Here is a 19862-nt window from a genome sequence, read left to right on the forward strand (position 1 = left end):
TATTTGCGGTTTTAATTATATTATGAAAAATAAACATCGCTGAGTATAATCAGATATAACACATTCTGTTTCAACTGGTCAATATTCTGATTTGTCAAATATGGAGAGTATGCAAGAATCTGCTCAATAAAATATAATAATAATAATTCAGTATAATAATCTGAAGCTGGATATACTATTTTTTTCAAATAGGACCAGTAACATATGCTATAGACTGTGGTCCTGGACCACTGTTTAACCATATATCGGGTATAAGCTAACGCTTACGAAATAGACGGCTGGATTAGGATATCAGTGCTGTCGGAAGAAATCTCAGGCCGTCTTCACACCAAACGCCGTGTACAAACATGTTTACATTTGGTTTAATGTAATGAGCACTAGTTTCACATTAAATTTGTTCACATCTTTACACCTTGTTTAGCTTCCTGTACATAAGATTTGTTCACACTTGTAAACCAGTCTATGGAAGGTGCGATACGATAAAAACTTTACTTATATCAATAAGCGATATTGTCTAATATCAATTGTAAACATGCAGACATTTCATGCGGAAAATGTTGTTTTTGGCAACGAAAAATTCAGAAAATACTAACTTTTCAACTTATTGTTCAAATATAAACAACAATTGAGTCTAAATATACATTCAGAAGTTAGCTAGAAGCTAAAGTTTATGTCCATGTAAAATTTGAAGTGTGTTTTTCTTATTTACATAAATACGCCATGCGATACTTTTAAAATATCAATGCGATACTTTTAAAATATCATAGCGATGTTTTTGGTATATCAATATTAGTATTTATTAGTATTAATATTTGACTGCTGTACCCATATTTTTACAATTTTACCCATTATGTCAGTTTTGTTAACGTAACGTTGTAAATATGACAGAATTTGATGAGACTGTCATACACGTGAGAGGTTTAGCGCTATAAAACCAGGTTCAATCCACCATTTTCAGATATAAAAATGCCTGTACCGATGGGGTTTAATAAACAATGTCGTAATAAAATAGCTAAGTATCTAATTATTGTTCACATACTATATAACATTAATTTTTAGCAATTTTATAATGAACGCACCGAAATAATATATATCTGATATGCTCGCAATGCTCGCATGTAAGACTTTCTTTATTGATAACAATGAAACTAACTTGTGACAAAGATGAACCATACTGTTCTCGTTCAGATTGATTCGACAAATCTGACCTATACTTTTGAATCTCCTTTTTTTATACAAATTAGACCGTTGGTTTTCCTGTTTGAATGGTTTAACACTAGTATTTTTTTTGGTTCCTATATAGCGTGGTGTTCGCTATGAGCCAAGGCTCCGTGTTTAATGCCCTTCTTTGATCTATAATGGTTTACTTGAAACAAATCATTATACTTTGTGGAAAGTTGTCTCATTCGAAATCATGCACCATCTTCTTATATCTATAAAGCTTTAAAAGATCCCCTTATAAATAACTGCTTTCCAGACCTCCAAAAAACGTCATTTGGGTGCTGAATCTTTTGTACAGTGCAATATAAATTAGCACACTTCTAAAGCTTTAACGATAACGACAGATTATGATGGTACAAGAACGATTACGTCAATAAAAATACCAAATAAACAGCACTGAAAGATATAATTTATAATTCTAGTATGACGTGCTTCTTTCGCTTTGTAAACAACACTGTGACAAAACTCTCGATAGATCTATACTTAGCGCAGACTCAGAGGTATACATAATAATGTCTGTTATGTACACTATACTTCCCGCGTAAATCTACATGCATTGGAACCTATTTGCCGATGTAATTGTTTTAAAAAGTGCAATTAAAAAAAACCTGTTATTCTTATTCAGATGCATAATAAAAAGAGCTCGGAAAAATCTACAGAATAAAATTCGAATACCACGGCCCAATCCATGTGTAAATTTCCAACAATCTATGGCTTCCCTGAATCTATACTATTAAACGAGAAGACCTCATTTTGGGTGTCGCTTCTTTTCTTTCCACAATTAATTGATCAACACGCCTCTGTGTCCTATAGATACAGTGCATAGTGCCATTTGTCATCCATTCATATGATTATTCAGATTGAATTATTTTTGGAGAAAAACGAGAAAAAAGGCATCCGGATATTGTCCCGTCATTGGACGAAATTTTAAGTCAGATTATACTTCCGGTTTGCGTTTTTCTGTATACTTTGAACGTACATATACAAAGAATAAAGTGTATTTTCAGAATTCTATCTGCTAACATTTACAAGTTTACTATCCACGGCAGTCACAGAGTTTATTAAAAAGAGAGGGTCTGTATACTATATCAATGACCACTATGGATCGATTAGTAAACTTAGAATTGAAAGTAAATACACTACATTTATATAGTAATGAATGTTCATGATATACAGAAAAGCGCTAAAAATATTCATGTGAACTGTTGATACCTTTTCTGAAATTCTCCATTCATTAAATCTTTTACAAAATTCATCGATTACAAAAAAAAAGAAGATGTGGTATGATTGCAATGTTGAGACAACTCTCCACAAGAGACCAATATGACACAGATATTAACAATTATAGGTTACCGTACGACCTTCAACAACGAGCAAAGCCCATACCGCATACTCAGCTTTAAAATGTAAAACAATTCAAACCAGAAAACTAGCGACCTTATTTATGTACAGAAAAATGAACGAAAAACAAATATGTAACACATAAACAAACAACAACCACTGAATTACAAGCTCCTTACTTAAATGTTCATAACGTTCTAAATGTATGTTCATATTGAAATTGATAGAAAACCAAAAAATGGGAATATTGGAAAATAAAGGAGGAGGGATAAAAAAAAATATGTTCCTGTCCCAAATAACCTATGACTCTGAATGCCCGCGATTTCGCGGGTGTCTTCTAGTTATTTCTTAAATATAGAAAAGATGTACACATCTTTGGATTCGAGCGTCACTGATGAGTCTTTTGTAGACGAAACGCGCGTTTGGCGTATATACAAAATTTAGTCCATATATATATCTATGACGAGTTTATTTCTAACGTCAACAGACATTTACATCTTATTATTTGTTTTCTAAACATTTGTTTTTAGTATTCATTGTAGAAATGAATTTATAACAACCGATACGGATTGTTATTTTGCACTAAGAAATGTTAGCGTATTTATACGATCGGTAACTAGTCAAAAACTAAGGTAAAATCTCTGTCAACAATACAGCGGAATGTTCTCGCGGTAGTCGCGATGCAAAAACATTAACGGTACCAATTTTCCTGCACCAGATGCGCATTTCGACAAAACATGTCTCTCAGCGATGCTCGTAGCCAAAATATTTGAAATTCAAGGCTTATATAAAAGATGAGGATCTATAATCCCAAAAGTCCAAAAAATATAGTCAAATCCGTGAAAGGAATCAGAGCTTTGCATGAGAGAGATACATTCCATAATTTATCATAATTTCTAAAAATTCGTTACAGAAAGTTTAAATAACACAAAAAAATCCGTATTAACATTCGGTACTGGCTACTGGGCTGGTGATACCCCCGGGAACTAACAGTCCACCGGCAGAGACATCGACCCAGTGGCAGTAATACATTAACGGTCCCAATTTTTATGCACCAGATGCGCATTTCGACAATGCAGTGTCTTCAGTGATGCTCGTTTCCAAAGTCTTTGAAATCACCAGCTTATATAAAAGATGGAGAGCTACATGTATAATCCAAAAGGTTCAAAAAGTATAGCTAAATCCGTAAATAAGCGTCCATGTTGATAGTAAATACATTTTCTGTTTCACAAGATTTTTGATTTTCGTTCGATCTGAATTTGTTCAATCTATAGTCTGAAGCTACACAGTTGGTATCTTCAAAGTTCGGGACATCAGCATTTGTACATTTTAATTTGTTTGGAATAATTATTTTACCATTTGGATATTCATTGTTATTTGGAGCTGTATTGGATAAGATTGTTTGAATGAATGTTTTTTTATCTTTTAAGTACTGATATTTTTTTTTATTTCGATATTACCCATGTGGATAGGCTGTAGGAGTGTGACCTCAAGGGCGGATTCAGACGTTTCTAAAAGGGGTGTTTCAAACCAAGGATAAAGAGAGTTCAACCATATGTCCCCATTCAAATGCATTGATCGGCCAAAAATGGGGTTTCAAACCCCCGGACCCTCTCCGAATCCGCCACTGGACCTATATTAGAATATAATAGGTCGGTAGACTATTTACAACCTCATTCAAATTCCGCCATTGCATCAATACTTCAAATAGAAATTGTGGGTTAAAGCATGTGATTACAAAACAATAGACTGAACAGGTTGTTAACACTTTCAACTAACAATAGGGTCAAGCAACATTTTCGAAAAGATAAGTTCATGTAAGCGTTAATTTTGTTGCAGAAACGAAATTTCAGTGATACTGATCCTAAAACATTAAGCCGGTCATGAACTAAGATTGTGAATTATGTTTGCGGTTTTCTTAACATTCCTTGTGACGTTTCCTCGTATTCGTTTTATATTAGAAAACTATAGCAGTTATATTAGAAAAGTATCGCATTCATAAATTTTTGATATTAAAAAAGTATCGCTATGATATATGACAAACATCGCATTGATATTAGACAATATAGCAGTAACTTTGACTTATAGGTGATTTTGACTTAGTAAACAATTGAATTCATTTCAATTGCATTCCACTGAATTTGCTACATGGTTTTTATTGAATGTGTTCACCTACAAATGATAAATCGTGCAATTATGTTTCATTTATTCAACAATTTAATGTTCTCGTTTGAATACACCTTGCTTGTTATTACATAAAATAATTCATGGAAATTATACAGCAGATGTATGTCGTGTTAAATGTCATCCTGTTTTAAGAAAAGAAAATTACTTTATACCGAGAAATCTTCGTTCCTTCATAAAAATGTAAACATTCGTCTGAGATTTCCCACTGTGGCGTAATTAATTCCATCTAAGATTTGATGGTCAGTTCTTAATCAGTTTAATGATCTTTCATCTTGTTTAATGTGACACTTTATACGATACATTAGTTGCACAGTTGAACTGCAATAGTTTATCCAAATAATCAAAGACATTAATCAATGCCTTACATAAATTAAGAACATATATATAGCTCGATCTTGTGAGAAACTTTAGGTATTGGTCAGTTATATTGGAGTAGTAGCTTGAAGTAACATGTTGTTTTATAGAGCTGGAATTTAGTAACGTTTTATATTGGAAGTTTTATATGTGAACCATCAAATATATATTATATATACATGTACTTTTATAAATACGATTAAACATGTGAACATTAACTCTGTGACTTTATGGTGATATATATATATATACTACATGTATAGCTAGTTCCCTATATTAACGGGCAAGATGCTGTTCTCGTTGTTCCCGGACAATGACAGGTAGTGCCAACACACAAAAACACACAAGAAAGCCCTGTTATACCACAATGAAACTCGTTGATATAAGACAATATCGCTCATTGATATAAGAAAAGTTTTTATCGTATCGCACCTCCCATAGACTGTAAACTATATGTCATTTAAATGTAACAGTTTTTCAAGCAGGTAGGGAACGACCATTTGACTTTAAAAAAGAGGGGTGGAACGGATTTTCCACAGTTTGATTAAAAAAGAATCGGGTCATACAGATGATTAAAATGAACAAATATTCGGAAATCAAAGTTTCCCAATACGTTATAGTGTTAAATATTGAATTAGTACCATCAAAAATAAACTTAATATAAACTTTCGCGGGAGAAAATATTATGACTCATCCCCCCTTTTTTTAAGTTAAGTGGTTGCTCCTTTAAGAAAGTCATTTTGGATGATTTGCAGTAGTTTAATGATGTCTCGATTACGCACTGAAACGTAGGGTGCATCAGAGTGCTTACATCTACGAAGATGAAGAATTGCGATGTTAAGGACCACTATATTTTTATCTTTTCTGTGTGTTTCACATGGTATTTTTTCACCAAGGAGTATTTGGAAACGGTGTGGATAATGATTTTTTTTTTATTTCTAATTGTATTTTGACGGATCTGAGCACAAACAGTGTGCCAAGGCTCCGTGTTGAAGGCCGTACTTTAACCTATAATGGTTTAATTTTTAAATTGTTATTTGGATGGAGAGTTGTCTCATTGGCACTCACACCACATCTTCCTATATCCAATTAACCTCACCCTTTTTAAGTAATGCATTTATGAGTTAATCGTTGTTTGACTAAAGACCAGTGGCAAATATTTCTGTCAGTGTGTACGTCTAGTCGATTTGTGAGGACCTTTTCAAATGTATTATGTGTTCGGCAATGATGATGGATGAGTCTTGATAAGGGGTTTACAAGCCTACGTAAAGTGTTTTTATAACAAATAAATATATTAAGTTTAAACAAATATTTCTCTGTAAATCACTTTATTTATAAGTGTTATAAGTATCACATTTATATGAAAATCGTTTCTTTTTCAAATATTCATGGGAAAATTAAAGTTCTGAATGTCTAGTTTAGTGTAAATGTACACTTAACCTACACAAGGCCTACATCGACTATCGACTGCATGTAGACAAAACATGATTTAAACTACATGTAAATATTGAGTTTTATCAATGGGAACGTAATTAAGAGTAGTTTATGAGTTACACTAACACAACACCGAGTTCAGGTCAATGTGAACACGGCCTCAGTACGACATATATCTTGTATATAATTGAAAGTGGATTCCAACTTTATGTTTACCTATTCAGACGCATTCACCGTCAAAAAGGGGGATTCCACCACCTTAGATACGCCACTTGTTCCAAAAGTAGTATTTCACCGTGCGCTGTAAAAACTTTTTTTTAAGCTAGAAAAGAACTAGTGTGATTTTTTAATTTGAATGTATCGTCTAAAATTAAAAAAAAAAGCAGAGAAAAATGTTACCCAGAGTTTATAATATATTAATAAGTTCACTGACTTGGACTTTCCCGTACTATTTATAGGATATCTGATGAGGAGTTGTTTTTATTATTAATCACATATTCTTGCTGATTTGGGACTGTGAAAAAGGAAATAATTAGTTTTCTTCGGGCTATGGTTTTTGTCTTCTGTGCAAATTTTTAAAAATCTATTTTTGTAGCGACAAACCGAAAACATTTTTTTTCTTTCAATTTAGGCATTACATATAGTGGCAGCTGAGGGTGAAACAAACAAATTTTTTTTCTCAGGGTCCAAAACAAATTATTTTTTTCACCAAAACCTGGAAACAAAGTTTGTTTTCCAAAAAAAAAAACATAGCCCCCCCCCCCCCCCCCCCCCCCCTTCCCCAGAAAATCAAATGGTTGCCGCCTAAACACATGGCAACACTGAGATTTTTAAAACTGAAATATCCTAATCTATTTTTGTGTACATATGAACAGTTTAATTATATTTTGTAACCATAAGAAATACAGGGACCCTGAAATATAATATGTAACAAATAGTCTTTATATTTTTTTAAAGAACCTCTTTGATCTCCAACACGTCGGTTGTCTCGTAATTCTTTTCGTGTGCGTGCTACATCACGCCTTAAAAGTCTACATGTGTTTTATAAATCTAACGTCTCAGAAATTAAAGAAACTTAGTGTCCTTAAAAAAGTTTTATGATATAAAAGAAGGTTTGTTGAATTCTTACCTATTTTAAAGAACTGGCACAAGAACAGGTGTGGTATGTCCCCAACGACGAATACACATCTAACTTTGCTTATTTCATAAAGAAAAGGAAACCGCCAAATGAAGATCAATGTCTGTATTTAATTTTTAACTGGACGTCTTCCTGTCAAAATTGTAAGCGCGGAATCTTGTTTACAAATAGGTTACATTAACCTTAACCTATGATTTATTACAGTTGCGAACATTGGGATGGGTGTTACGGAATTTCAACGAATGACTAAACCTTAATGAGGTCAAGAGCAACTCTACAAGATCCAAGTAAAGATAATAACAAGGTCACTTAAAAATTTCTGATTCAGCTCTAAGTATTGGAAAATAAAAATGAACGGAGATTCAGACTGAATTGCTAAACTAAGTTTTTCATGATGTTAATGTATCTTTAGCAATATTAACAAAACTATGTGTTATGATTAGTTATATCAAAGTATGTGATAAATATCGTTGGTTTTAATGTTAACTAAATACATGTTTCCCATTTTTATTTTGAAACTCTTGAGATTTGTAGACAGAACGTTAACTCATAATTTATATAGCACGATTTTGAAGAGGATTCCAGTTTCTAAGCTGGCTTATTCTGCAGTTTTTGAAGTAAAAATTCACAGCATTTCAATGCCACCCCTCTCTCTACCCCCCCCCCCCCTCCCCCAAACAAAAAAAATCACATCTCAGGTCGTTTCCGTGGAAAGGACAAACACATAAATGTCGCTTCAGAAATTGTTCAGAAAATGTAAAATTTAGGACATTTATATATATAACGAAATTGATCTATCATCTGCGAAAAAACTGAGTGACAGATTCAATAAACATATTCACAACTTTCTTTTCACTTTAAGTCAATTAAACTTGCGCTTATTGTGTATTGTCATTATTGGGACTCTGTTCCTTGTGTTGTTTGGTGAAAATCGTTTCCATATCAACATCGCTAGCGATGATTTTTTTTTGTTTTGTGCTGTTGGGTCTGCTGAATTACTTTCACTCTCATGTACTTTGATTCATAACAATAATTCTTATGAAGATCTGCGTTAACCTCAGAATTTACGTTGGACCTCTGTTTTTTTTGTTACTCTTTTTTGTCATTTCCTGAATATTTCATTTGACGGTTGGACTACCTTTTGTTTAAATGACGTAAACATTTATCTTCTACATTAAAAATATTATTTGTTTAAAGTATAATAGTCTATACATACATACAATGTACCTACCTTTTGTCTTTTCATCTTCTATGTTTTACCGCTGTCTGACTTTGTAGTCTGTATACAATAATTTTTCTTGAAATCGTATGCAAATCTTTCAGTTTTCGAACGAGCTCCTTCGAATCGAGAAAATTACGATCAGCTATCTATTCGTTTTTATACGCCCGTCTTTAAGACAGGACGTATTATGGTATACCGTTGTCCGTCTGTCCGTCCGTCGTCCACACTTCGGACAATAACTCAAAAACACTTTCACCAATCTACATGAAACTTAAGTGAATTATTTATATCTATTTACGTAAGCTCCCTTACGCTTTTTTTTAATTTCAGATTTTAAGTTTTGGTTTTATGGGGCTTTATTCATAAAAAGGGGGTCCGTCGTCCAAACTTCGGACAATAACTCAATAACACTTTCACCAATTTCCATGAAACTTAAGTGAATTGTTTATATCTATTGAAGTAAGCTCCCTTTTGTTTTTCTTTTAATTTCAGATTTTAAGTTTTGGATTTTTGGGGCTTTATTCATAAAAAAGGGGTCCGTCGTCCACACTTCGGACAATAACTCAAAAACACTTTCACTAATTTCCATGAAACTTAAGTGAACTGTTTATATTTATTGCCGTAAGCTCCCTTTCTTTTTTTTTTAATTTCAGATTTTAAGTTTTGGATTTATGGGGCTTTATTCATAAAAAAGGGGGTCCGTCGTCCACACTTCGGACAATAACTCAAAAGGCTTTCACCAATGTCCATGAAACTTTGGTGAATTGTTTATATCTATTGATGTAAGCTCCCTTTCAATTTTTATAAATTTCAGATTTTAAGTTTTGATTTATGGGGCTTTATTCATAAAAAAGGGGGATTTTTAACACTTCGGACAATAACTCAAAAAGGCTTTCACCAATGTCCATGAAACTTTGGTGAATTGTTTATATCTATTGATGTAAGCCCCCTTTCAATTTTTATAAATTTCAGATTTTACATTTCCGTGTTATGAATTTTTATGCTTAAAAAGGGGAAATTTTCCAACTTTGGGACAATAACTAACACTTTCACAAAATTTTATGCAACTTTGATAAATTGTTTATATCTATTGACATAAGCCCCCTTTTCATTTTTATAAATTTTTGATTTTACGTTTTCTTAAGTAATGAATTTTTATACTTAAACAGGGGGGATTTTTTGCAACTTTGGTGAAACTTTGGTGAATATATTAATGTAACATCCCTTTTGATTTGTACAAATATCAGATTTTACATCAACTATACCAATTTCGTCAGATTTTACATTTTATGCTGTCTTATTAAAAAAAAAATCGAAAACAGCCGGACATTTAATCGGTGAAAACAGATCCTTTGTATGGTGGCTCACAGGCTCTCACTTTTCTTGTTGATCATATAAATTCATTTAAAGCATAAAAGACAAGTTAAAAGAGCAACGGGCGTATCATGCGCTAAAGCGCAGCCCTTTATTTTAATATATTGAAAATGTATGTAAAGATAAAAAATAAAGACGTGATGTTGATTTAAACTGTAACCATGAATTGTTTAATTGATAAAGGGGCAATATTGACATAGACAAGTGCGTACTATACTCACTTCAACGGGAGTCTAAAGCTACAACCGAATGTAGGTTATAACCTAACACGGTACAGTAACCGGCTATATTCTGGTTGAATTAATTTACATTTGTGATTTCTAGCTGACTATGCGGTATGGGCGTTGTTCATTGTTGAAGGCCGTGTGCGGTGACCTATATTTGTTTTATTTTCTGTGTCATTGGGTCTCTTGTGAAGAGTTTTCTCGATGGCTATCGCACTACATCTTCTTTTTTATATGTATACACGTTACTTAAACAGCATCTAAACAAAAGTCATCCGACCTCAACAAAGATTTTATGGCCAGATCCGCGAGACAATTCATGGTGACCATATTTCTATAAGCAAGTTGGGTTCGGTCACTATAGGGGTTATTTTACATAGAATGAAAAAAAATCACGATATTCATGATCATGATAGAATAATACATTTTTTGCAGTCGTATAGAGAGGTTAAATAACAAAAATGAAGATTTCAGTCATTTATATAATTGCAACTATTGATCTATTGATAATTTTCCCTTCGTTCTATATTTGTTTCTTGTCAAATTACACGTGTTTAATGGTAATTATCCATAATAATGGAATTAGATCCGCAAATTTTGATTTAACAAAGTTCGTAGCCAGGAATTTCCAAAGGGGTTACATCTACTCGTTAATAGTCAAATTTAACAGTCACAGTTCAAACAGAACGTCGACTTGAAATGAGCTTATTCGTTTTCAAAGCCTGGGGACCCCTCTTTTTTGGCTACTGGTCTGATAGATATAAACTAGTATATATGTATCTGTTGGTTCAAGATTTAACCGTCTTAGATTTTGAGTTAAGACAGGTCCTTATCAATATAGTAAATACATTATGAAATCATGATCACTTAAGCAAGTAATGTTATTCGGATTATGTGATATTCAAGTTACAAATTGGCTAAATACGTTATTTTGCTACATGTATAAGCGTTTAGGGAGGGGAGAGTTTATTTTACGGTACTTTGGTATATTTAAGAATACAAGAATATGTGAGATCGATGTCGATGACAAACCGAGAAAAAAAATAGCAATACATGTAACAACCAGAGGATAACCGAATAAAGTAATACTGTGGTATCTGATATAAATTAAGAAGACAAGGAGCACAGTAAATACAATACAGACAGTAATACCTGTCCCTTTCTAGATTTGAATATTTTATTACACTAACCGACAAAATAGACAATTTTTCGTACCAAATTGTCATGTTTTCCTTTGATTTTCCTTAAGCCCCTTTCTCCTATGTACATGCATATTTCACAACTTGATAACCATGATCGTTACTGTAGTCCCGTAAATAAGTTTCGATGAACTGTTATTTATGCATTACCGTCCAATAAATTTTAAAGTCCGTTGGATGTGTAATTTTTTTCAATCCCGCACATTCTTAATGTGCATTTCCTATGAGTCAGCTTTATGTCTGTCATGTTTTGTTACAAATGAGGCCGTTAATTTATTGTTTTTGAATTATCTTACATCTTTCATGTTGGTGACTAATATAACCAACCATATAGTATGGTTTGGTTATTGTTGAAGGCTGTCCGGTTGCCTATAGTTGCTTACATTCAATTTTTACCTACAGAAATAATCAGACAGTGATATACGCAGCTGTTTCACTTGAATATATTTTTTTTTATTTCGAGAATCCTCATGTCGGAGTTAACGGGTTTTGATGCGACCTTAGTGGAAAAAGGGGGATATTTTTCAAGTGTAAAGCAGACTATACACTAATGACATATTTCAATAGTAATGCAAATTGAACAAGTTTGTTTGGAATTGAAACGACTGAACGTGAAAATGTATGGACAGCAAAGCTTCAATTGTCTGCATGTTTATAAAGCTCCTTATTAATGTACACAAATACACCATAATGGTTAACAACAATAAACCTATCCAATCGGTAAATTGACCAGTGGATCCATCATTTAAACGACGATATAAAACTATGAAGTATGAATGCCGATATGACACCCCTCCTCTAGAGAACAAATGGCGTATGGCAGTTAGCAACTTTCATGATATCAACGGCCTTCAAAAATGAGCAAAGCTATACTGCACACCTAGCTACATAAAAGGCCCGATATGGCAAATATAAAACAATGCAAACAAGTGAAACTTATAATCTAATTATTTGTTCTCTCGCTTTTTTCGAGATATAGAAATTGGTATTCGGCGGCGGTGGTGGTAGTGGGATACATTATTTTATGAAACATATATAATTTAGCATGAAGAAGACATGCATGTATCATATCTAGTAAACAGATAAATTATGTTACAAAGTCATCTCGTGCTTGCATTTCCTATCATGATTTTCTTGATGGAGGGTTGCTACTCACAAGGAAGCTATTAATCCAAGAGTTTCAAATGGTGAAGTTGAAATCATTCCTTCGTAGATTTTACGGACGCCATCACGAGTTGGTTGACCGTTATGGAATAACCGTTTCACAAATGATATCGGATATGTTCCTCAAGTCGTAACTAAAATCCCCTTCCCTTTCATAATGTGACCTACCGATTTAGACTATTTACTTGATTTGTAATCACATAAGCAACACGACGGGTGCCACATCTGGAGCAGGATCTGCTTACCCTTCCGGAGCACCTGAGATCACCCCAAGTTTTCGTGGTGGGGTTCGTGTTGTTTATTCTTTAGTTTTCTATGTTGTGTCATATGTACTATTGTTTTTCTGTTTGTCTTTTTCATTTTTAGCCATGGCGTTGTCAGTTTGTTTTAGATTTATGAGTTTGACTGTCCATTTGGTATCTTTCGTCCCTCTTTTTGTCCTAGACATATTTTTTCATGGTTCAGCGACTACTTAAAAGGGTTGTCATGTAAATTTCTCATTTACGGTATTATGAGAAAAGAAGAACTATAATTGGTAAATGGTTTCCTTGCAATGATTATATGTCCGTCGGGCGGGTGTGGGCGCAGGACATTTTAACGAAAAAAATTGAACTACAAGGAGACATTATCCCATTTTAGCGCGGGATTAATTCGTTCACCTGTTTTCGATAGCCCATTTTAGCGAAAACTTACTTACCTGGTTAAATAATACTCGGTAAGCTTTGGCCAGAAGTTTAGTGTAATTCAAAGCGAACAAATAATTGATCTGAGTCGTTCCATGCCATTATAATGAGCAACTTTATAGTTGTCACCCAGCTATATACTTTTATTTTAATATACTTTTATCAAATTGCAGGGAATACTAGTAGCATATATAAAAATACGAAGTACAGACAAATATGCACCACAATCTAGACAAGATAAAGAGAAAGAACAGTTCCTAATGCAATTCAACAGTTTTGTACATGGAGTTTATCCGGAGCCTATTATGTACGTTCTCTAGGATATAAATTCCAGGCTAAAACGAACTTTTAACATTTGATTAAATCTTTTAGACTTTTAGTTCTGTATTTTGATAGCTATCATATATTCTATAATTTTTCGCTAAATGGGTTAAAAAACCAAGGCGCTAAAATGGGTTCTTATTTGGCGGTAAAATGGGTTCTACTTTGGCGCTCAAACGTCCAATTTTTTCCCCCTCAAATGTCCTATCAATGCACCAAAATGTCCTCCGCCGATGTCCGTCAGAGTTCACCTGGCCTCGATCTGTGTGTGCAGTCTTGTTTGAAATAGAAACTAAAATTTAACTAGTTAGAAGAAGATCAGTCCAATCTTTTTTTTTAAACAGTGGGTAAACCAGTTCAATAGTTATCTCCGTTCCAAGTTAATCACAACAGTGTTTGGTGCGTTTGTCGCCACGAATACTTTGACTACTGCAGTAAATGCATATACAACATATATTTTGATAAATCGTGAAAGAGGGAAATACCAATGCGATAGAGTTATCAAAAAGAATATATTTTCCCTCGACATCTCAAACGATCAGATATTATATGTATTTTGTAGTTTTGTTTAAAATCGTTTAAAACATTCTGACACTAACCAACGGACCACAACCTGTATGTGTGTCATAGAAACAATATTATATATAATAGAGTTGTCGTAGAGTTTTCACTGGCTCAGGCGTAGCTTATAATATAATTATTTATGTGACTGCATCCTACATTAATATGTAAGATCCTCTACGATAGATATTTCAGCTGATTTTGTATATTCCATATTCATGCCTTATATATATTATACATGTATTTCCCGTGCCTCAGGTAGATATGAAGATTTGTTCAACAAAGAATATTCATATTTCACGAGGGCTCGTGTTTTTTGTTACGACGCTAGATAAAAACAGACGAGAAAAGGTATCACTCGGCAACCAAAAGCTTGAGTTTTGTCGAGCATAGTGATCGAGTGGTCTAGCATGCAGGGTATAGCGCAAGGCGATTTGGTACCACGATAAGCATGTCAGTTCGAATCCCAGCTAGGGGAGAGTAAAAATGTGCATTCGCTTTGCAGGTCCAATATTGTTGGGGTGTTATTTAGACGAATTATAATTTTATATAATTAGCCTAAATAACACCCCAACAATGTTGGACCTGCAATAAATAATGGATTTGATTACGGTTAATTTTCCCTGACATTGTTAGCTATGCATATATTGGTCTTTCTTAACCTTCTCCTATCATTCAGTGAAACCCATGCGTAGATCGTGCTGATCTAATATTTTTGGAAAAGGAGAGGTTGGGGTGTAAAGCCAACGTTGGAAGTGATACTTGTAAAAGAGTCTATGCATTAATGATTTTTTTACTTTCGAAGCTAAAAAAGGGAGGACCCGGTCCCCTGCTCCCTAAATACGCCGTTAATGCTTAAAAGGAAAGTTTTGTAGAGAAATGCTAACACTTTTAAATTTGAATTAATAAAAGGGTATATACCAATTAACGCTAGGACTATTATACTAACAATAAACACTAGTGTAAAACCATTCAAAGGGAAAAACCAACGGTCTAACTATATAAAAAAACGAGAAAAGAGAAACACTATAGAACCACATAAACAGACGACAACCATTTTATTCCTTACAGTACGGTTCCGTTTTTTTTCGTTGTTGAAGGTTCTTTACATAATGAACTTCAATTGCTGACTTTCTCATAGGCAATCACATCACATCTTTTTTTTTTTATATTAATGGTAAAAAAAAAAAAATCTACAAAACATGACAAATACATATAGTTTTGTGCACTGTACAAAAGATATTCACAAAACAGATATAGGAGAGGTATCTTTTTGGAAATGTTTTATCTATATTACTTTCTATTCTTTAACAGTTAAAATGAGGAATGGTTATCGATACATCTGATCTTTGATATTGTTGTAATTGGTGTGGTCGTAAACTACTTCAGATTAAAATTGCAGCGACTTGATTCATTGCAAGTTCAGCCTTGAGTAATTAACCCAGCCTGTCTCACTTGATAAAAATCATAAATAATGAAAACAAATGTGTTTTATTATAAGCGATACTTTACTTTTCCGCCAATTCGCATTTTATATGCCCCAAAATATCTTTCATTTGCGACACAACACAAATTTCATTTGCGCCAAAATAAAACTTTTTATTTGCGCCAATAATACAAGCAAATTTATAAAAAAAATATATTTCTATTCAAGAGAGACTTAAAATAGTAACTTTAAAACAAAGTTTTTGATTGTATATCAAAATCAAATAATTTTATTATCATGTAAATAAAAAACATGATCTGTGACAAACATCAAAACACATTCCTCCGAAATCCGTCATCTTAAACATATTCACCCCGTATTTTAAAATAACCCCGAAACAGATAAAGTTGTCATTTCGGGGACTGGAATAGCTGACTTTGTGGTATGGGCTTTGCTCATTGTTGAAGGTAGTACGATGACATACAGTTGTTATTTTCATTGTTCGTTTTTTTTTTAATCTTCAAGGTATAAAGGTTATGCTTAATTTTCTTCGAACATTACAGTCTTTTTACTGTGTGCCGAAATCCAACGGATTTGTCGTTCTGTATATTATAAGCATCTTTTAAAAAGTCTATACCCATCGATATGAATTTCACTCAAATATTGACTTATGTGTTTTACACTGTGTTATCTTCATGAAAAAAAACAACACACACACATAAAAATAATATGAAGAACCAACGATGCAAAATTCTATGTTACCAATGTCATTATCTATCAGCATTTAGAAACAGAAAAACTTTGGGATTTTCGCAACATTTGCCATTTTTAAATTGTCAGCATATATATAAGAATATAATAGCGTTAAAATATGAAGCCCATGCATGTTCCTTCATATTTATATTCAAATTAAGAAATAGGATAGACATAAGAAATGGATTAGATCATGCACGTGCAATATGAATGATTGCTGTTTTACTAGCGTCCTATGGTTAATAATGTATACATGTACTTTATTAATTGCCAACAAATACAGTTTGAACGTTCTATGATCAAATTTGATCGGGATGAGATTGTGGTGGTAGGGGGATTGACTGCTCCTTCAAAATGCCACTTATTGGGTCCACAAAGAGTTGTTGTAGTGGTTCGAATTCTTTTAACGTGCACAAGACAGGGCACTCTCAATACGGGTCATCGGAGTGAATGTCTCAAATCTTAACTAACGTGTTTGCTTATTAAGACATTAATCATAGCCAAACGAACACCCAATTTCAGCACAGGTTGTACTGTCGGTCGGAAGAAGACCAAAGGGACCATATTTTTTTACCCCAGTTACCATTGGTGTTGTCGGTATAAATGATACAGTTGGACAAAGCATCAGTCATCTACATAACCTTATATATTTGCTTTGTTGCGTCTTTCATGCATGTCTTTATAGTTATCAATAAACAATGAAACGTTTCAAATTAAGTTGGTACTGGTGAAACTGCTCTGAAAAATTTCTGGAGCCCCATGTGTTAATGACACTCGTATTGATAATGTATGAGTGTTGTTTGCTTAACGTTAACTTGCAAATAGTTCATAACTGTCCAGGATGAACACAAAGTACCAATACTACAGATTGGTTTTGGAAGGAGGCCGTCCGGAGTAATGTCGCGGAAGTTTGAACTGGCATTGGATAAAATAAAGTATATTGGATAAGGACAAAAGTGTTGCCTTATAACAGGCGATTTACGGACCCTCGTAGAGTTTTTGAGAAGGTTAGTAAACTCAACATGAGACATTGCATCTTATATTCTCATTCTGACTGGACGTGGTATCGTTTACATTCCACACAGCTCAACAGGTGTGTAACACTTCGGAGAGGGTTTTACCTCCGGTCGGAAAAATACCAAAGTGACCATAACTATTCCTCAGTCAGCCTTTTGGGTCACAAGTACATACTAGTAATGCGCTTGGGTAAATCACGTTTGCAAGTCCATCTTCTACTTTAACTATGACAATGGTGTAAAACTCAAGATGAACCTCGTCATGAAAACATGAAAATGCATGAACTACTTGTCACTGGATGAAATACATATAACAATCAAGCAATCTTTACTACATTTTGTAAATCCGCTCAACAAGCACATACGGGGTTTTTGTTTAGGGGGTTTCTATATGCACGTATCTATTTACTTTGAAATTTTTTAAGCGGTTATAATAGAGTGTTCCGCGTATAACCGAATCCCAAACGATAATCACAAGTTAATTGTTTGCATAATATTCTTTCTGTTCTTGGTCTACATGTAGCTCTATATTTATGACGCCTATAAGGGTTACGAGAGGAGAACGACTTGTGGTATCTTTTTTTCTTAAAACAAAAAAATTCTGGGTGAAATCTTATACCACACTTCATTAACTCAAGCCAATAAATTAGGATGTTCAGCATCATCCTGTGGTCCTATAAAAACTACTGCGGGTGTGGTCTGTAAATGACATGAAGATTGATGTCAATTGTCGCTATCGCTGTAAGCATTTTAGGCCACTCTCCTTGTAGTTGTCACCAATATTCTATTGTCAAATAAAAGGTATTTAGTGCATAAGATTTCACAAAGAATCGATAGGATATATAGAATAATAGATAGTTTCGTTTTTGATACTGACTATATCATGTGGAATATCTAGAGTAAACGAGCCCTGTCCGTTAGTGATGATTTAGCAGATGATGACCTCTTGTCAATTCCTGCATGATACAGTAGACCGGTCGACTGACCAATCTAACCTGAATCAACCTATAGTAATTGCTGGTCCGTTAAAATTAAATGACGATGTTTTAGTGAACGACAGTGGGTCATAATATAGTCAGTTCGTAAGAAGAGCGTGATGATGATGGCATGAGCGTACTATAATCGTACTATAAGCTTGAACAGCGTGGTATGAACGTGGAACAGTCGAAGTAGAAGCGTGGTTGGGTCGCAATGAGAACATGATGTTCGTAGTAAGGTCGTAACATATATAGTCGCTGTGAAATCGTATTGCAGTCTCTTAGACAATAATCGTGCTTTTGCTACGCTCTAAAAGTCTTGCTACGTTAGTACAGTTATTTTATGATCTTACCACGACCTAACTACACTCTCCCTATCATTTCTACCGCGACCTGATTTCGCCACGACCGCATCACGATTGTTTGGAACATGTTCAAAGTTGGTCCTCGCTCAGCACGACCAAAAAGATTTTATTCAATGCTCATTCATGATCACCACAAGCATATACATTTGTACCACGACTTGACTTTACTTTGATCTACACGATTGCACTACTATCGTCAAAATTTGCATTTGAGATCTGAAATAGTGCGATCGTGACCAAGTGTGACGGGGGTATAAACCACACACTCTCCTCTCATGCATAATTCAAATTTAACAATTCTATACGTATATGTAAAACTTTTTATGCGGTTTTGTCACGATTTCAGTTCAAACTATCACAGGCACTTGTCTCAGAGCGATATATAGGGAGATATATCAATTAATATTTTTCAAGACACCAATGAAGACCATCAAACCCAACTTTACTTTCAATCTCGGGTGGGGGGGGTCGTTTCTTACTATGTAATGAGTGGTAGGGATGATCCCCTGGAATAGGTCACTTTTTCATGCTCCATCGGAATGATATATAAAAAGAGTGAGAAATTAAATTCAGATTGGTTGATATTTTTACTTGCTTGATTATATCATAAGTATTTGAAATTAATCAGATGTCCTTATTTTTTTGTGATGCGGTTAACCCTTTAACGTTCCTACCGGTCAATTTGACCGTTAAGCAAAATTTGTGGCGGAGTAGTTTGCATGAAGTTTTGTATCGTTGACAATTTTTGACGTACATATGTGGTTGGGGGCTCAAATTGAAGATCAGTATACCACCAACTTGATTTTTGGTGTCTGAAACCAACAAAATACAATGCATTATGTCAATTTGCCCTATATTGACAAGATTTTTTTGGAGGAAAACTGTTTTATTTCTATTTTTAA

This window comes from Mytilus trossulus, unplaced genomic scaffold, assembly GCF_036588685.1.
Source record: "Mytilus trossulus isolate FHL-02 unplaced genomic scaffold, PNRI_Mtr1.1.1.hap1 h1tg000158l__unscaffolded, whole genome shotgun sequence".
NCBI classification, from domain to species: domain Eukaryota; kingdom Metazoa; phylum Mollusca; class Bivalvia; order Mytilida; family Mytilidae; genus Mytilus; species Mytilus trossulus.